We start from the raw sequence: 21,325 nt of genomic DNA, 5'->3' as shown, positions 1-21,325 counted from the left end.
GATATGGTGTTGATCTGCACCGGACAGTCTTAAGACAGGCGATGAGGATCAACCCAAAACTGCCAGATGAAGGAACGAAGCCCACATCACAAGACTTCCTCCAACTACCGCCACGTACATCCTGGCACAATGCTGTCGCAGGATTAGCCTACCTCTAATCCCTATCACAAGACTTCCTCCAACTATGACAAGACGCAAAGGAACTACAAAACATGCCCGGGGGCTGCTCTACTTCACAAACTACCATGTTCATGACCACGAAGGTTTAAACAGAATGTCCGATGGATGAAAACAAGCACTCCGGGACAGTATTTATAGATCAAAGGAGCGGCGCACATGGACTAGGAGTACCAACGAAATAAGCCTAACAAAGGGCACAGTGAAAAAAAACAGGACTCAATAATGGATGACTCAGGCGAGAGGGAACAGTACTCGAAGACAGGCATATTCGGAAGAATATACCAGCACAGTACAACCCATGAACAAAAGGCATTTACACTCAACCACCACCATACAACTACCTCTGACAACAGCAGACTATCAAAGAATACGCCAAGACCTCGCATCCGAGTTCTTCCGGAACAAAACAGCAAGGAAATAAACTCGGAGGCTGCATGCTACGAAACTACTCGGATGATGGTTTAATCCAAGACTAAAGGGCTGCTTCGAAAAGATGCCGCAAAACTACTCAAATGATGACATAACCCAACTCTCAGGAACTACTTCAGAACATAAATTTTCAAACAACATAAAGATTCAAGACCCTCCAACTTTTTGTTCCAAATAGCAAGAGGCTCGGGGGCTACACTCAGTGAGTGCACTTTTTCTTCGAAAAAGCGCACGTCACCAAAAGACTTCTTCAACGCGGACCACTTCAAGACATTACGACAAAAAGAACCCGGAACGAGCCATATTCGAGTTCTTTTTGATAAAACTTCAACGAACAAACAGAGCAACTTCAAGACAAGATCCTCCAGCTACTTGTTCCAAATAGCAAGAGGCTCGGGGGCTACAACCAGAAGGACATACTTTTTCTTCAAAAAAGCACTCACCACTCGAAGGTCCCAAGAAGCGCTACAAGGTTTCACTCCAGAAAGCACTCGGATGACGTTTGTTACTACTCATCAAGACCTAAAAAAGCAAAACGAGACTTTCAGAGCTCAACCATGAAGTGCTCGGGGGCTTGTCGATACGGGACCCACAGGATACCCCACAAATGAAAGAGAAGATCTAGTCTAACTAGGATTCTTCCCTTGTAATCCTAGTAGTAGTACTATTCAGTAATCCTACTAGTAACTCTCATTATAAACCGACTAGGACTCTGACCTCCTGACTATATAAAGGAGGGCAGGGCTCCTGGACGAGAGGACAATTGTACAACACAACATATCACAATCAATCCAACGCAAAGGCTAACGCCGACTGGACGTAAGGTTATTACTCGATCCACGATCGAGGGCCTAAACCAGGATAAATCGACTGTCTCTTGCGTTAACCATCGAGTTCAGCATACGCCGAAGCCCGAACATACTGCCCCGGGTACCCCCGTGGCAGGCTATCGGTGGTAAAACATCGACAAGGTCTAAACATGTCGCATTTCTATTTTCACCTAAAAAAGTATGAACTGCTTTGGGTCATGGGCATTTCCTCATCTTTTCTTGGGTATTCCGTGCTTTGTTCTATTTCAAAATATTCAGTTGATTGTCCAACTAAAAGGTTCTCAGTCTCAGTACTTCCTTGTATCCAAGGATGTTTTGAAAGCTTTCTTAATCTAGAAAGCTCCTCGGACACCTCCTGCATGGAGGGCCTGTTGTCACCACACATATCCAAGCAATGCTTAGCTAGCTCTGCGAGTCCCCTGAGCAATTTGATGCTCTCACGCCCTTTTATTCTGTAAGTTTAGGAATGATTGATTAATTCCTCGTATGATCACAGGGATTACATATAGGGGCAGCTAGGGCAGCTCACAGGCCTGCCGCATGGGCCCAATTACATTCTCTAATACAGGCCTAATTACATCATGCTAACACTCCCCCTCAGTCTAATCGGGAGCATCGCTAACGGTCAGGCTGGACCGAAACTCCTGGAACAAGGAAGTGGGAAGCCCTTTGGTGAAGACGTCGGCGTACTGTGATGTCGTCGGGACATGGAGAACTCGAACGTGACCAAGGGCAACCTTCTCTCGAACAAAATGGAGGTCGATCTCAACATGCTTCGTCCGCTGATGCTGCACAGGATTGCTGGAGAGATAGACAGCACTGACGTTGTCGCAATAGACCAAGGTAGCACGGCAAGGGGGGCGCTGGAGCTCAATGAGTAGCTGTCGTAACCAAGTAGCTTCAGCGACGCCGTTCGCCACAGCACGATACTCGGCCTCGGCGCTGGACCGAGAGACGGTATACTGTCGCTTGGAGGACCAAGACACCAAGTTGTCTCCAAGGAAGACTGCATAACCAGAGGTCGACCGTCGAGTGTCGGGACATCCAGCCCAATCTGCATCTGTGTAGACAACAAGCTCAGTAGGAGGGGAGCGGCGCAAAGTCAGTCCAAGTGTCGTAGTGCCCTGTAAGTAGCGCAAGATGCGCTTGAGAGCAGCAAGGTGAGGCTCTCTAGGATCATGCATATAAAGGCAAATCTGCTGGACGGCGAAAGCAATATCTGGCCGTGTGAAGGTCAGGTACTGAAGAGCCCCTGCTAAGCTGCGGTACTGGGTGGCATCACTAACAGGAGTTCCATCTTCGGATAATTTGGAGTGAAGATCCACAGGTGTGCTGCATGGCTTGCACGCACTCATCCCGGCGCGCTCCAAAATCTCCAAAGTGTACTGCCGTTGGGAGAGAAACAGACCCTTAGCAGAACGAGTCACAGATATGCCCAAAAAATGATGAAGCTGGCCCATGTCTGTCATAGCGAACTTGTGCAAAGGAGGGATGCACGCCGCCGTGGCCGGTCGAAGCACCGTAGCCGCCTGGAGGAGGGCCGTGACCGCCTTGGGGAGCGGACTGGTGGCCTTGGCCTTGGATGCCGTGGCCCTGGCCGCGGCCACCCTTGCCGCGCCGGCGTCCGTTGCGCTGGCCTCCTGGCTGACCGCCGGGCTGGCCACCGGGATGGCCAGTGCGTGCTGGAGCAGTGGGCGCCGCCGGCCCTTGGTGAGGAGCAGCAGATGCCTATGGTGCGTTGGCGACGAGAGCCGCAGGCGGGGACGGTGGGCGAGCGTCGATGTCGATTTCCTCGAGCAGCAGATGGGTGCGGGCCTCGGCGAATGTCGGGAACGGGCGATGCATCTTCAGAATAGACACCATGTGGCGGAACTTGGTGCTGAGCCCGCGAAGAAGAGTGAGCACCATCTGGCGGTCACCGACGGGATCGTCGAACTCGGCGAGGGACGCAGCCATGGTCTCCAACTTGCGGCAGTAGTCGGTGATCGTCATGGAGCCCTGGGTGAGGTTGCGGAACTGCGTCTCGAGGAGAAGTGCACGTGACTCCTTCTGTCCGAGAAATTCATCCTCGAGGTAGCACCATGCCTCGCGGGCGCGACGTTGCCGGATCATGAGCGACTGCTGCAGGTCGCTAGAGACGGTGGCGAAGATCCACGATAGCACGACGCAGTCCACCTGGACCCAGACGGGGCGGTCTGGGAGCGCCTCGTCGTCGAGGACGTGCGGTGCAAGGGCATATTTGCCGAGCACCGTAAGAAACATGCCGCGCCACTTGGTGTACGTGCCGGTGGCCTTGTCGAGGACGATGGGGATCATGGCCTTGACATTGACGACGGCGGTGGCCTGCGCCCAGACTGCTTCATGGGCAGCCTCGAACTTGTCGAGTGCTTCAGCACGGAGACGCGCCGCCTCGGCACGACGTGTAGCTTCGGCGCGTTCCTCGGCGATGCGGCGGTCCTCGGCCTCCTTGGCCGCGGCGGCGGCAGCAGCAGCATCGTCGTCAGCCGCCATGGGGACGCGTCGGGAGGGATGGCGAGACGGAGACCAGGTGCCGTGGTCTGGTCACGTACGATGATGGAGACCGATCTCAGGTACGAGGACGGAGACCGATCTCACGTACGAGATCGCACGTACATGGACGGAGTCCGAGCGTTGGAGGGCGCGGCGATCAGGACCTGCGGCGTTCCGGCGCGAGAGGCTTCTGCGGCCTGGAACGGCGATCGGATCGGCGGCGCGCGGTAGGAGTTAGGGTTGCGGAAGTGTAGCGGATCGGAACCGCGGTGATACCATGTAAGTTTAGGAATGATTGATTAATTCCTCGTATGATCACAGGGATTACATATAGGGGCAGCTAGGGCGGCTCGCAGGCCTGCCGCATGGGCCCAATTACATTCTCTAATACAGGCCTAATTACATCATGCTAACATATTCGACTATCCAGTATCGCATCAAGATTGTTCTCCTACATAGCCAATAAGAAACTTGACGACAAGCTTCGTTGTACCTCATGGTCAACGAGTTTAAATGCCATCTGCCCGGTAAGGATCTCCAAAATAACAACACCAAAGCTATAAACATCGCTCTTATCTGTTAACCAGCATGTTTGCATATATTCAGGATCCAGATAACCACATGTTCCTTGAACCATTGTCACAAATTGGGCTTCATCAGTTGGTGCTAGTATGGAGGCACCAAAATCTGACACCTTTGCCATGTAATTCTCATCAAGAAGGATGTTAGAGCTCTTCACATCACCATGTCGAATATGTGGATTTGCATAGGAATGTAAAAAGGCTAGTCCTTCAGCTGCCTCATTGGCAATCCTCAAGAGAGAACTGAAAGGGATATGCATTGTGTGTTTCGTGCCATGAATGAGATCAAATAATGTTCCATTTGGAACGAACTCACACACTAGCATCGGGACTTCCACCTCAAGGCAACAACCCAATAGCTTAACAATGTTCTTGTGATTGATTTGGGAAAGAATCAACATTTCTTTGCCAAATTCCCTTTTGTGCCTATCGTCAATCAATGCACATTTTTTTTATCGCCACTGGAATATCCTTAATTACTCCCTTGTACACAGTGCCATGGCCTCCACCACGCCCAAGAATTTCGCTTTTGTCAAATTTATTTGTTGCTTGTTCTAGTTCGGCTTCAGTAAATATGGTAAATGCAAGGCCCTGGTCCAATTTCATTTTCTCAAATAACAGGAGCCCTCCATGATGCTGGAAATATTGTTTCTTGACATTTGTAACCTTTTATCTTTCACAAATTATACGTGTGCAGAATATGATAATCACTAGAACAATGGAACCAATGGAAATGCCTGCACATATTGATATCAAATACATTGTTAAATTAACTAAACCCACTTAATGAAAAGCATAGTATATGTGGATGTGGTAAATGTGTTATTATACACAATGTTCTGGTGTCTGTCCTGGATTAATTAATATACCGAATCTCCCTGGTTTATTTTTTTCCATCAGCTCTGTTCTAAACTTTCCAGAGATTATAGCACCATACAGGATACATACACCTAATATGATTGCATATCTTGTACTACTTCTGTCCCAGAATACTTATATTTTAGGATTTTAAGGACATATTAGGACCTTGTGCAAATTACCTATATGCCCTATTTATTGAAGTTGTTATGCTATTTCACTAATTAATGAATATGTAGTGCTCATTCAAAGGAATACATAAACGCATGCAGGCCCCTATTTCCTCTCAGGTGGTGCTAATTACACTAATCATGCCATTAAAATGAATGTAACTGATTATTGTTGTGGGTCCAATGATGTGTTTAAGATAAAGGACATCAAGTTTTTTTTTGGCATTTTTTAATCCTAGAATATCAATGTATTATGGGACTGGGGGAGCAGCATGTATGTGCTTGTCGCGAGTTCATGCACTGATGCTTTTGTGCCTCTTTGCACATGGATGGTGTGTACTTCCCTTCTAGATAATGCTAATTATTAGGTCTACTTATTACCTGAACTATAGTGGTGAAGTATAATACATTTGCATGATGCTGTGTGAAAATAGTCGCTATTTGTTTTAGTTTCACTTACAATTGTGCCATTGTACAGAAAATTAAACAAGCGTGCAAACTTGTAGTGATTTACCTATGATAAAGTTGATGTCTGGGTTGCAAGAGTTCTTATTATCCAACTTTCTGCCAAGAGGGCATGAACAGCGGTATCCTCCTTCTCTGTTGTGGCAAGTCGCACCATTGCATACGTTTGGATTCTGATTGCACTCATCCACATCTGCAGTACACATAGAAAAAAAAAAGCTTAACGGATTACTTCATCATGAGTGATTGATAAAGCAACACCGAACAAAATTGAATATCTTAGAATTAACACATAATATGAAATGATTGGAGGTACAGACCCCTAGAAATGGATATTAACTGATTTTACAATTGAAGACGGTCAACACGATCTCTTTTTCAATCAAAAGAAAAGGAATAGTTTATACATTTATCAGTTCATTTGAAGAATGAATGGTTTTAAACTAACACGTGTCTTTTATATATTATCACTGAACTCAGCATTCAAGATTTATATATATGGACTGATTGAAGACAAATTATATATATAGGGAAATTATTTCCTACTCCTAGTGAGTAGTTACTCCCATGTGTATACCTCTATATTTATGGCGTATATGGTCCGACAAAGTGTATGTAGATGGAGTATATAATCATACTAGACCATCTATGGTACTATGTATGTCAAGTATGCAAGTATACTTAGAGTATATGGTTATATTTATATACTCCCGGGAGTAGTTACTCCCATGATCGATAAATCACGTTGCGTATGTATAGATACTCATTTATCAGTTTGAGTACGTTGACGTACTCATATTAAGATACTTCAGATCTTTACTATGTGAATTTTTTTTCAAAAGAGCCCATATTTTTTAATATATTATATAATACTATGACAGTAGCATATAAAATAAGTATAACTATATACTCTAAGTATACATACATACTTGTCATACATACTACTCTAGATGGTCTAGTATGATAATATACTCCATCTACATATACTTCGTTGGGCCATATAAATCTAGAGATATACACATGGGAGTAACTACTACCTGGGAGTAGAAAATAATTTTCATATATATATATATATATATATATATATATATATATATATATATATATATATATATATATATATATATATATATCCAGTGCAACCACCAGGTCCACCATGAATATAAGGGTTCCCTTCATAACCTTCTGAGCAATTGCATCGATACCCGAGGCCATTTGTTGAATCCACACATTCGCTGTTTCTGGCACGGCATGCATAGGTGGTCTTGTTTTTTTTGGCCGTCTCGCATGTTACATTTCCAATTGCCGAGTCCAGCACCTGGGGATGCTGCCCCTCGGAGGTCGTGTTAAATCTCATAGTAGTTATGTAATCACTACTGAAATTGAATGTGTCTGCTTCCACTAGCGCAGCATAGCTGCATGGACTGAACCACGAACTAGTTAAAACGGAAGAATTGTATGCACTATCGAAATCTATGCTATATTCTTTTAAGCCTTTGGTGGGTATGGCTTTTTGGCAGCAGCCTACTCCACAACATGAATTGTTTAGCAGGACCCCTGTGCTCCCACGCAATGATGCACACGTCGTAGATGCTGTCAAGTTATTGTCTGTATACATATATATGCAAGCGTATTGCAGCCAATGACTAGGAACTTTGAGAACACAAGGTTGATATGTACCTTTGTGGTTCTTTGTGTGATAAGTGATTGTCAACGAGCTAGCACTTCAGGTTGAGTTTGTGAACTAACCGTGGCGTGAGTTGGGTTGTGCAACATGTCTCTTGGCTTGTGGTGTGCAGGTGTGGAGCTCAGAGGCGGTGGTTGACGGCGAAGGTGAAGGTCATGCGGGTCCGTGGCGATGGACCGGGAGCAGTGAAGGACGGATGCTGGGCTTGGACCGAGGGACCAGGAGGCCGGGTGATCAGCCGCGATGGCTGATATATGGGGACATCGACGAGCGCAAGTGTACATGGAGGAGTGACCGTGTTGACCGAGTCAAGACGGCGGTCGGACGAGTCGAGCGGAGGCTCAGGAGGACTTGGTGGCTGGGCGGTCGAGGACGAGGTGACACGTGTCGAAGCGTGGGGGATGCGTATGGAGTACGCTACTCGTGGGCGGTTTGATGGTTTGGGCCTCAAAACCACCGGTTGGACGGTTTTCAGGTTTGGGCCTCAAATCCCGGGCGGCGGTTCCGGTGGGAATCGGAGGCGGCACGTGGCGCCATCACAAGGCTTGCGTCGAGACGAAGCTAAGTCATGGAGGGCGCGTGGCCATCAGATCAACATATTCCAGAGTTGGGCCACAATACCCCTTCAGTTAGGTGGTTCGCTCAAAATATCTGAGGGTATTTTTGGGACTATGTAATAGCCCTGATAAATAAGGATGAGGGTGTCCCAATCACCCTTACCTCTTGCCATTTTCATTTCTTCTCCTTAGGTTTTCCCCTCCCCTAGGTTCTTCTCAAGAGGTCTACAGATGATCTAGCTACTCGGTGTAATCGAATCCTATGTTTTGAGTGGGAATGGAGGCCCTAACCTCCTATTGTCCTCCGGGATTCAGATCGTGAGTTGTGCTCCTCATGTTCTTCACGTCCTTGTTTTTCCCATTTTTCGTTCTTGCTTCGATTCTTCATTTTGAAGGCATTTTGATTCGTTCCTTTTGATCTGAGATGAACTAGGACATGAGTTGATCCCTTTCACCGAAGGAATTTATCTAAATCCTCACGAGTTCATAGATCGGGGCGATTCAAGTTTCGGGGAGGAAAAACCAGTGTTTTTCGTGTGATTTGATTTTCCCAGAGTTCTACCAAGTTTTGGGCAATGATCTTTCATAGATAGCTCTCCAACAACCTTGTGATCACCTGGTTAAAATTTGGTCGTAGTTGGATTTGATTTGGTAGAGTTTCGGACTTGGAATCGATTTTTCCGGAAATCTGCTCGTACATACCGGACATGTCCGGTGTGAATTCCAGACATGGTCGGTAGGTCAAACTTTCGAGTTTGGAGCTGAAATTTGGTGGAGAGCTACCTCAAGGTGTCTAGAAGCTTTGTTTCAAATTTCATAATTTTTGGACACCGTTTGATAGGGTTTTCCATTTTTCTCCCAAAGTCGCTCTGTGCTGTCCAGTTCAAACCGGACACGTCGGGTATGGACTGTGATTTTGAGGTTTTCACTTGTTCTCTGCGTGTTTTCTGGACACGTCCGGTGCAGACCTTGGACATGTCCGGTATGAGGGCCTGAGCGCGGTTTGTCACTGTTTTGCGTCCGGTTCGTTCTCGATTTGCTTTGTGATGTCCCGCTATGTTCCTAAGGAACATCTACCCACTCATTTGGGTCGTGGATATCACGGTGATTGCTTTACATGTTTGGCAGTGATTTTGGGACAGTGGCTGAATATTTCGAAAGAAATTTGAGGCTCCCATTCACTCCCCTCTGGTCGCTATTTTTGGTCCTTTAATTGATATCGGAGCCGGTTAAGGATCATTCCACCTTAATCGGTCCGTGATCCACGAAGGCGACATGGAGCGCGGTTCCAGCAAGCCACCGTTCTTCGATGGAACAAACTACCCGTATTGGAAGATCTGCATGTCTGCGCATCTCCAGAGCATCAACTCGCGGGCTTAGGAGATTTGTGAGGATCCAAATTACGTTGTTCTTGCTGCTCGTATCTGTCAGGAGCAGATTGACTAGCACGATGCCAATAGCAAGGCACGTAATGCAATTTTCTCTTGCCTTTCACTCAATCATGATCAAGTTACTACACGCCCTAGATCGGAGGGTTTGGGAAGTGAAAGTCTCTGCGATCATTGAGTCACCCAACTACGAGACACTCAACGTGGATGAGCTGTTCAGCAAGCTCAAGTCCACTGAGATCGATCACCAGACTCGAGCCAAGCTCGAGAATCCTTCTGCACCGACCATGACTTTGGTCTCAGGTACTAGTGGTTCAAGTTCTCTGGCTCACCCTTCACAAGCTGCTTTTTCTTTGTCCTCTTTAGTTTCAGTTACAGAGGAGCAGATGGAGGTGCTTGGGGACGACGAGCTGGCACTGATCATTAGCTGGTTCTCACAATTCCACAACAGCCGCATGAACCACCGGCGCGGTGGTCCAAAGGAGGGATGCTACAGCTGTGGAGACCCCGACCACTTCATCGCAAACTGCCCCAAGAAGAACAAGCACTCCTCTAGCAAGCAGGACACTGGCAAGCGCAAGGACAAGCGCGAGTACACCTCTGGCAAGTACAAGTCCAAGAGAGGATTCGACAAGGAGGCGCTCAAGAAGAAGTACCTCAAGAAGGCCAAGGCCTAGCAGTGCGCCTTCCTTGCTTCCCTCAGCGACCTCAACAATGACTCTGGCGACGAGCGTGCTTCTTCATCTTCGAGCGATGATGAGTCTGAGAGAAAGGTCGATGAGAAGCTGAACGGGCTCTACTTCTTTGCTGACTCCACCCATGGAGGCTTTTGCACCATGGTGCTTGGTGATGAGGTGGATACCAGCAAGGACGAGGTTCTCGGCAACAACGACGCTTCTTAGGTATCACTTACCACCGACGAGCTTGCTGCTGAGGTTGAAACTTTAAATGCTACTTTGCTTAGCCAAGATAAGTTGCTTAAGCGCACTGCTCATGAGAGGAAGGAGTATAAGGACAAGCTAGAGGATGCGCTTAAGGAGCTTGAGTCTGTGAAGTCCTCTGTGGTTGTGTCTGAGGAGGTTGAGTACGATGCTTGTGCCATCCACATGTCTAACTTTGCAACTTTGCAAAGCAAGTATGACTCTCTGTTAGATGAGCTTGAGGAGGTGAAGGCTAGGCCTGTCTTGTTGGGTGCGTGCAAGTCCTGCTCGGGCTTGCAATCTGAGCTGGTAGAGAAGGTTGCCAAGATCGCTTTGCTTGAGAAGACCAGTTCAGATAGCACAGGTGCTGCTAAGTGTTCTCTTTGTGAGGCTTTAGAGCTAGAGCTTGAGTCCTGCAGGCACGACAAGATGAGAACCGAGGAAGAAAACACATACCTTCGGACCGTCTTGAGCTAGGTGTCCTGTAGTGAGCCACAGTTGGGCACGATGGTCAACCAATTCAAGAGGGGAATTGATGGACCGGGAGTAGGTTTTGCTTTAGGTGAAAAGGGTGAAAATCTCTATGGCAAGGTTGGTGAGCATAGTGGCTTGAAACCAAGTGAGAAACCTTCCACAACTCCCAAATTGATCAAGATTACTCCACCTAAGCCCACTGAGCCTACCATCAAAGATGGAGTGTTTGAAGAACCTCCAAAAGCTCCACCTCAGAAATAAGTGTGGATTCCAAAACCTAACCATCTCAGGAACCCACTTGACACTCTACCAAACATCTTTGAGGATCCCCTTCCTAGAGCCAAACAACCACCAAGAGTGAACCATACCCGCAAGAGAGTGAACCAACCACCACCCAAGAGAGAGGTGAGGTATCACTGTGAGTACTGCCATAGGGATGGTCACCTTGTTGAGTTTTGATTTAGGAGGAAGAGAGATGAGCGGCGAGAGTTCGAGTTGAACAACCAGAAGATGTATCGCCCTCCACATGGCGTACATGTGCCGCTTGTTCAGAGGTGTAGTGCTAGGCCAAGAGGTGCAATGCCTCAAGGTGCTAGGCCTCAGGTTGTGAAACCACGCGGTGGTCATGCTCGGCGGGGTTCTAGTCATGGTCAATATGACCATGGATCCCATGGTGGTGGCTTTCAGTCCCACAGCTCTAGCAGACCACATTTTCCCCCTCGTGGTGATCGCTTTCCTCAAATGGGACATGGCATGTTTGGTGTTTTTCCTAATACTTTTTCAGGGCAAATGACTCAACACTGGTATCCTTCATGGTTACTAACCCCAGTGTTGTGCCATTTGTTCACCCTCTGCCTTTCTATTGAGCAGGACGGAGGCCTAGAGAACACGTGGCTCATGGATTCCGGATGTTTGTGCCACGACCAGAAACTCAAAGTGGTTCTCTAGCCTCAACCCCGTGCAGCATAAGGAGTACATCACATTTGAGGACAATAGCAAAGGTAATGTGGTATCTCGTGGGACCATTCGGGTCAATGAGAGTTTTGTTCTCAAGGATGTTGCTTTGGTTTCTAATTTGCATTTTAATTTGCTTTCTGTTTCACAACTCCTTGAGGACGGTTTTGAAGTGCGCTTTAAGAAAGGCCTATCTTGAGTTCTTGATTCTTAGGGGGGTCTTGTTTGTCGGATTTACCCTTTTGGCCATGTCTTTTGAGCTGATTTTTCTCACTCTTTTGGCTCTTCTTGTTGTTTGGTAGCTGGATCTTCCTCAAAGCTTTGGAAGTGGCATAGGAGGCTAGGCCACTTGAGTTTTGACCTACTAGCTCGGTTGAGCTCACTTGGTCTAATCCAAGGATTGTCCAAATTGAAATTTGAGAAAGATTTGGTTTGCCATCCTTGTCGTCATGGTAAGATGGTGGCTGCTTCTCACCCCCCGGTAAACCAAGTGATGACAAAGCGACCCGGTGAGCTGTTTCATATGGATACTGTTGGGCCAGCTAGGGTACGCTCGGTGGGGGGGAAGTGGTACGTGCTTGTGGTTGTTGATGATTTTTCGAGGTATTCTTGGGTGTTCTTTATGGAGGCTAAGGATGAGGCGTTTTCTTTGGTTCGAGACTTGATTCTTCGGTTGCAAACTGAGATGCCTAAGAATGCCATAAGAGCTATCTGCAGTGACAATGGCACCGAGTTCAAAAACTCTTAGTTTGAAACCTTCTGTGCTTCTTTGGGTCTCGAACACCAATTTTCCTCACCTTATGTCCCTCAGCAAAATGGTGTTGTTGAGCGCAAAAATCGGACTTTGGTTGAAATGGCTAGGACGATGCTCAATGAGCATAGGACTCCTGGAAGATATAGGGCCAAAGCGATCAACACCGCGTGCCATGTTTCAAATCGCATTTTCCTTCGGGCTTTCATGAAGAAAACTTCTTATGAGTTATAGTTTGGACGTCCACCCAAGGTGAGCCACTTCAGAGTGTTTGGATGCAAGTGCTTCATCTTGAAACAAGGTAATTTGGACAAGTTTGAATCTAGGTCTTCCGATGGTATATTTCTTAGTTATGCTTCTCATTCTAGAGCTTATCGAGTACTTAATCTTGAGACTAACCACATCGTGGAGACCTACGAGGTCACATTCGATGAAACAATGCCTTGTACAACCCATGTCTTTGAGTGTGTAGGTGAGCAGGAGTTTGCTGAAAGCATCTTTGTGGAGGAGGAGCAGGAAGATGCCGATTGGGATGATCCCGAGCCGACTCCACCGGCTGCCCCTCTCGAGCCTACGACGACTACTTCAGTTCACAGTTGTGACCCCTCTTCTTCCACTACTTGGGGACCGTTCGAGCAGCTTCCTCAGCTTGCGCTGGCTGCACCTGAGAAAGCACCAACTGCTGTTGAGGGGGAGGTGACTTCAGCGAGGGAAGCACCTCTGCACATTTAGTGTCGCCGTCCACCTAAACAGATGTTAGGCGACATTGACCAGCGAGTCATGCGGTCCAGGTCATATCAAATCTCTCACTTTGCTCATTCTGCATTTGTTGCTTCTTTTGAACCCTGGGATGTTGGACATGCTTTATCTGATCCTGATTGGGTTAATGTCATGCATGAGGAGTTAGAAAACTTTGAGAGAAACCATGTTTGGGTTTTGGTACCACCTCCACAAGACTGCCATCCCATAGGAACCAAGTGGGTTTTCAAAAACAAACAGAGTGAGGATGGGGTGGTAGTAAGAAACAAGGCTAGGTTGGTAGCCCAAGGTTTTTATCAAAAGGAGGGTATAGATTATGAGGAAATCTTTGCTCCTGTTGCTTGTTTAGAAGCCATTAGGATCCTTTTAGCCTTTGATGCTTCAAAGGGTTTTAAGCTTTTTTCAAATGGATGTCAAAAGTGCTTTCTTGAACGCGTACATAGAGGAAGAGGTTTATGTTAAGCAACCCCCTAGCTTTGAAAATCCCAAGTTTCCAAACCATGTGTTTAAACTCCAAAAAGCTTTGTATGGTTTGAAACAAGCCCCTAGAGCCTGGTATGAGCATTTGAAAACGTTTTTGCTTACAAAGGGTTTCAAAATGGGATCGGTTAATAAAACGTTTTTTCTCCTCAAGCAAGGCATTGATACTCTCATTGTTCAGATATACGTGGATGATATCATCTTTGGTGGTTCATCTCATGCTTTGGTTGCCAAGTTTGCAGATACAATGAGAAGGGAGTTCGAGATGAGCATGATGGTAGAACTCAACTTCTTCCTCAGTTGCAAATCAAGCAGACCCGGGATGGGACGTTTGTGCTTCAAGGCAAGTACACGAAGGACATCCTGAAGAAGTTTGACATGGGCGAGGCCAAGCCTCTTTCGATGCCCATGTCCACCACGACGGCGTTGGATACCGATGAGGACGGTGAGCCGGTGGACCAGAAGGAGTACAGGAGCATGATTGGCTCACTCCTGTACCTGACGGCGATGAGGCCAGACATACAGTTTGCAGTGTGTTTGTGCGCTCATTTCCAAGCTTCACTGCACACTTCCCACAAGCAGGCGGTCAAACAGATCATGAGGTACCTTCATTTCACACCCGAATTTGGTCTTTGGTACTCCTCTTCTTCGACCCTTTCGCTTTGTGGTTATTCTGATGCGGATTTTGTGGGGTGTTGTTTGGATCGCAAGTCAACTTCTAGAACTTGTCAATTCTTGGGGTCTTTTTTGGTCTCTTGGTCCTCTCACAAGCAAACTAGCATAGCCCAGCCAACCACAGAGGCCGAATATGTTGCTGCCGCTAGCTGTTGCTCCCAGTTGCTTTGGATGATTTACACCTTGAGAAACTTTGGGTTGAGCTTTGAGAGAGTCCCACTTCTTTGTGACAGTACCAGTGCTATAAGTGTGGCAAAGAACCCAGTTCTACATTCCAAAACCAAGCACATTGATATCCGTTTTCATTTCCTACGCGACCACTATGAGAAAGGGGATATTGATCTTTGCCATGTAGACACCACCAAACAGCTTGCTGATATCCTCACAAAACCCCTAGATCAAGCAACATTTGCCTAGCTATGAGGGGATTTGGGGGTGTGCTTCCCTTTTTAGAGGAGGGAAGCTTTGGATCTTGTATAGTTTTTGTTTTGGTTTTTGTATCATATTTGCATTGCATAGCATCATGTATGATAGATCATATTTTGAGCTTCATGAATATAGCTATCAGAATGAAACTTTGCTCTCTTTGGTATGTTCTGTGTGTACATGATGGTGCTTCAGCTTAGGCTCTTTTTGATCACCTGATACATGTTATGAGCTAAGATTGTTTTTACAACTTGTGAACATGGTTAATAAGTGACGAAACCTAAAAATTTGTTCACCGCTGCGATTGGCAACTAGCATGTATAGGATATGTTGAAATCCCTGCTGCTTTCATGTATATGCTAGGTTGCTATGTCTCTCGCTTTGAGTCATTCACTTGCTTGGACAACTTGGATACTCTTGTGCTAAAATTTGAAATCTAAGTTATGTGATGAGAAAAGATCGAGATGGGCCTGTACTGTCTCACATCAAGGTATCGGGACTACTTCCTATTGCACTTAGGATGAACCTAAGCCTTGTAGTGGATGACCAAAACCATTGCCTTTAGCTCCTAATTGTTTCTGACATAGGCTCCGCATGGTTGAAAAGTTAGGCTTGATAGTACTTACAACCTCTCGCACACACATGTTTGACTAATACTTGTGATAAATTGAAACTTGCAAAATCTTGATAATTTTGATCAAACACAAGTGTTAGGTTCGTCTTTGACATAATGTGTGACCGCTGCTTGGGGTAGTTCACCTTGTATATATTTGTTAGCACCAGGTCGATTTCCTGCTTATACTTGCTATGTGCTAATTTTGGTGGTGAACTCTCTCTTTATATGCTTCAAACTGCTCAAAAATGCTTATCATTCATATTTCATTTCACTTGATCAGTTTGAGCATTTGCTAGCACTTGTGTATGTTGCTATACTCACATAACAGCACCCGTTAGAGCATCTTTTCCTTCTGATTGCTATACTCCTGAAGTACTTGCATTCATGTGCATTCATAGCATCTCTTGAGGGGGAGTTGCAGCCTTTTAGCCTCTTGTTGTGTTTTCAAGGGGGAGAGCTATCTTGATAAGTGCATGTGCCAACAAGGGGGAGAGAACACACAATCCACAAATCCAGAGAGTTGAGTGCATGCATACTTTTGGGAGACTGCATTTGTTCAGGGGGAATTGCATTTGAGTTGCTTTGCTAGTTGTGTTGAGCCTTTGCCTCTTCTGGAGGGACTAGCAGTTTTCGAGCTTTTGCTAGTGGTGTTGAGCCCTTTCTGCCTCTTCTTGAGGGCTAGCTGTGTTTTACTTGGTTGCGTTGAGCCGTTGCCCATGTCTTTGGGGACCAAGTTTTGCTCATTTCAAATGAACCCGTTTTTGGCTTTTCATTGGCTTTTGGTCATTTGGATGAGATCTCTTTTCTTTTTCTTCTTCTGTTTCTTTTGCTCAGCTGTTGTGTGTTGGTGTTGACAATGCACTCATCAAGGGGGAGATTGAGAACACAAGGTTGATATGTACCCTTGTGGTTCTTTGTGTGATGAGTGATTGTCAACGAGCTGGCGCTTTGGGTTGAGTTTGTGAACTAACCGTGGCGTGAGTTGGGTTGTGCAACATGTCTCTTGGCTTGTGGTGCGCAGGTGTGGAGCTCGGAGGCGGTGTTTGACGGCGAAGGTGAAGGTCATGCGGGTCTGTGCCGATGGACCGGGAGCGGTGAAGGACGGATGCTAGGCTTGGACCGAGGGACCAGGAGGCCGGGTGACCAGCCACGATGGCTGATATCTGGGGACATCGACGAGCGCAAGTGTACATGGAGGAGTGACCGTGTTGATCGAGTCATGACGGCGGTCGGGCGAGTCGAGAGGAGGCTCAAGAGGACTTGGCGGATGGGCGGTCGAGGACGAGGTGACACGTGTCGAAGCGTGGGGGATGCATATGGAGTACGCTACTTGCGGGTGGTTTGGTGGTTTGGGCCTCAAAACCCGGGCGACGGTTCCGGCGGGAATCGGAGGCGACACGTGGCGCCATCACAAGGCTTGCATCGAGGCAAAGCTAAGTCATGGAGGGCACGTGGCCGTCGGATCAGCATATTCCAGAGTTGGGCCACAATACCCCTTCGGTTAGGTGGTTCGCTCAAAATATCTGAGGGTATTTTTGGGACTGTGTAATAGATTATGTTTCGGGCATGGTCTAGATTATGTTCCATAAAGAGTATGGTGTCTTCAGCGTATTGTAGTATCGATAAACCACCATCTACTAGATGGTGCACCACACCACTTATATGAGCCTCTTCATTTGCTCTCTTGATAAGTATGGCCAACATATCAGCTACAATGTTAAATAGAAGAGGCGACAAAGGGTCTCCTTGTCGGAGTCCTTTATTTGTTTGGAAGAAATGTCCAACCTCATCATTTACATTGATCACTACACTGCTGCCCGATATGAAGGTTTGCACCCATTGGATCCATTTGGGAGAAAAGCCTTTCATACGTAACGTTTGGAATAGAAAATGTCATCTTACCTTGTCATAAGCCTTTTCAAAGTCTATCTTGAAAATAATCCCATTTAAATTCTTTCGATGAAGTTCATGAATCGTCTCATGGAGGATAACAACTCCTTCAAGGATGTTGCATCCTGCCATGAATGTCGATTGGGTCGGACTAATAACATGGTCAGCCACCGTATTGATGCGATTTGTGGCCACCTTAGTGAAGATTTTGAAGCTAACATTAAGGAGGAAAATAGGTCGAAATTGTTGTATCTGAGTGTCCTCCAGAACCTTTGGAATGAGTGTTATTATACCAAAGTTTAAGCTAAACAATGGTAGATCACCGCTGTGGAGACCGTGGAACATTAGCATAAGGTCTCCTTTAATGGTGTCCTAAAACTTTTGATAGAACTCAGTTGGGAAACCATCTGGGCTAGGTGCCTTGTTATGTTCCATTGCAAAAATAGTGTCTCGGTCTTCCTTTTTAGTAAAAGGGGAGGTTAGGAAATCATTTTCTTCCGTTGTAACTTGTGGTATATTTCCAAATCTTGAGCTATCTAAGGCACACAGAGACTCCTCAGGTGGCCTAAATAGCTCTTTATAAAAATTGGTAATATAATTTTTAAGATTTTGTTGCCCCTCTATCTTTCCTTCATCTTGATCCAGAGAGAAAATTAGTTTTCTTCTATGTTTGCCATTGGCCACAAGTTGAAAGTACCTTGTATTATTATCTCCTAGCAGAACATCCTTGACCTTGGCTCTTTGGAAATATTTTATTTCCTCTTCTCTAAGGAGCTGAGCTAGATGTTCCCGGGCAAGAGCAAGATCATTTTGCTCTACTTCAAAAAGGTGCCTAACCTCAGCCTCCACATCAAGTTGATTTATGGTTGCTTGCAAACTTTGTTTTTGAGTTTTATACAGGCCTGCCATGTTTGCAGCCCAGCCTCTTAGGTGTCTACGTAAGGCACTCAACTTGTTGTTCCACTTTTGTAATGGGTTGTTGCCTCTCACTGGTCTATTCCAAATTTCTACAACACGATCGTAGAAATCGTCTCGTTGAAACCAAGAAAGTTCTAACTTAAATTGTTTTCCATTTCCTGTAAAAGCTGGTGTGCCAAAGGAGTATGGTCCGACACCCCCCTATCCAGGGCCTGTACATTGACCAAAGGAAATTTTAATTCCCATTCCGTTGTCATTAAAACTCGGTCCAGTTTCTCGTAGGTAGGAATTGGTAGAGAGTTATCCCAGGTAAATTGTCGACCAGTCAAATCAATTTCCCTAAGATCAAAACTGTCAATAACAGCATTGAACAGGAAAGACCAACGACCATTATATCTATCATTGCTTTTCTCACTGCTGTTCTGCAGTATATTGAAATCTCCACCCTCAAGGGTTGGTGGGGGATTTTCTTGGCAAGCCCTTACAAGTTCTGCTAAAAAGGCCGATTTAAAATCGTCTTGTGCTGGACTTGATATATTTTGATTATCATGTAATTTTATATGTGACTTAATACACTTGAATTTGCATGAATATGATTTGCATGTGCGCCAACGTGGCAGTAATTGATTTGCATGTGCGGACGGGGCAGCGTGTGGTTTTTTGCTGGCATGTTAGCGTCCGGACGGCGTCCGGTGGCCGGCGCGCGGGGCTGCCTGTGGGCGGCGTCCGTCGGCGGGCCGGCTTGCGGGCGGCGCGCGGGGCTGCGAGTAGCCGGTCGGGGCTGCGGGCGGGCGGGCGTCATCCGGCCACAGCTGAAATTACAAGATTCTTGATTTCCGTATCCTTATTCCAATCAGAGTTAAAAAGGGAAGATATCTCCAAAAAAAAAGGATCATGTGGCTCAGAAAAGAATTGGGGAGGTAATTATTTTTTTCTTTTTCCAAGTTAATTAATTTAATAGATTAATTCAAAAAATAAAAAATTTCAACAACTTAGATTTGTTTGAGGAATTACCTCCTAAAAAGTAGAGGGGTGCCATAGCATTGCCCCTTTATCGATGCGGGACCCATAGGATACCCCGCAAGGGAAATAGAAGATCTAATCCAACTAGGATTCTTCCCATGTAATCTTAGTAGTAGAACTATTAAGTAATCATACTAGGAAATCTCATTGTAAATCGACTAGGACTCTGGCTTCCTGACTATATAAAGGAGGGCAGGGCTCCTGAGAGAGAGACGACAATTGTACAATACAACATATCACGATCAATCCAACGCAAAGGCTAGCGCCGACTGGACGTAAGGTTATTACTCGATCTACGATCGAGGGCCTGAACCAGGATAAATCGACTATCTCTTGCGTTAACCATCGAGTTCAGCATACGCCGAAGCCCGAACATACTGCCCCGGGTACTCCCGTGGCAGGCTATCGGTGGTAAAACATCGACAGCTGGCGCGCCAGGTAGGGGCTTTCGGCGATTTTGCATCCAAGAGCTCGATGGACCTCGACAACATAATCTTCCCAACGGGATCAACTTTCATCTTCGGCTCATGGGTCTGCGAGGCAGACAACAACGGCAAGCTCCAGAGCCATCTTTTCAAAGATCCAGATCATCATAAAGAGTTTTCTATTTCAACAACTACGACGGATCAGCTCACCAGAAGATTCGCACAGCTCATAGTATCCGATTCAAATCAGATTTCACGGCCGCGCGTATCCGATTCGAATTCAAGTTCCAAGGCGAAGTGTCATCCGAGTGCTTTCAAGAAATCGAGTTCTTTTTTGGCAAGATTCCAGAGCACAACCCAAAACAACTCGGATTACCCTTAGAGTTCCTTCAAGAAGTCGAGTCCTTTCCCATTTGGGCTCGACAACATGGCAAAATCCTATCAGGGACAGTTCAAAAGATCCTTTAATCCAATGTTCAGGATACCACTGACAGGAGCCCAGGAGGGTCTCATGCTAACGATAACATCGCAAGACTGTATCATCCACTGGCCAGGTTCCGTTCCTGAAGATAGTGGAACCCAACTAGTCGGCACAACAACAATAGCTATTCTACCTTACCAAGAAGGAGACTCGATCTACGACATCGAGGCATCTACTAAAGTTATCAGCGGCTCCGACAGCATGAAAACTAACGCCAATAACAGAACGGCTCACACACGAGAAGTGCTCATGGTTCGACGTCCTCGGTCACCATTAAATCTCTCGGAAGCACCCGATGTCAGGTCATCAGATGAATCAGAATCCAACATATCACCCTTTGCCCAGGGCTACGATGGAGAAACCGAGAGTCAGAAACAAGCTAGAGAAAGAAAAAACAAGTTGAAGCAAGGGCGCCAACACCGTGCTAGGCAGCGCAGGGAAGCTTGGATCAGATATGAGTCAGAGTTGGCTGAGTACGATAAAAGAAAATCGCAACGAGAAGTCGAAGGAAGACGCACGGCAAATACGCCTTACGATAAGATTCGAGAAGCATTAGAAGAACTCGGAGCAACTTCACACCCCGGTGAGAAGTATGAACAGCTCTAGAACTTGCTCCATTCGACGATCCCGAGAATGCATGAAGAGAGAGCTCGATCAAGACTACCCGCCAGATCAACAACCCACCGGCAAGAAGATCAAAATCAAAGGAAATCTGCTTTCGAAAGACTTGGGCCGGGTGGAAGCCATGACGGAGGAAGTAGGAAGGAACATAACCAAGGTCACCGATTTGAACAACCAAGGAAGACCAAGAGTAGGGTGCCTACCCAGACAACCTCGCAAGATTATTCCCATCAAAATGACAGTTGGCTAGAAAAAG

The 21,325-nt window shown here is 46.3% G+C and overlaps 1 pseudogene; it reads right to left on the bottom strand.

The window, feature by feature from the left end:
* Nucleotides 1-1,605: 1,605 nt before the first annotated feature.
* On the bottom strand, nucleotides 1,606-8,977 carry LOC136465099 (wall-associated receptor kinase 3-like; annotated as a pseudogene).
* Nucleotides 8,978-21,325: the final 12,348 nt, after the last annotated feature.

This window comes from Miscanthus floridulus, chromosome 7, assembly GCF_019320115.1.
Source record: "Miscanthus floridulus cultivar M001 chromosome 7, ASM1932011v1, whole genome shotgun sequence".
NCBI lineage: Eukaryota > Viridiplantae > Streptophyta > Magnoliopsida > Poales > Poaceae > Miscanthus > Miscanthus floridulus.
Note: the sequence above shows the minus strand (reverse complement) of the source record. Positions and strands in the feature narration are given on the sequence as shown.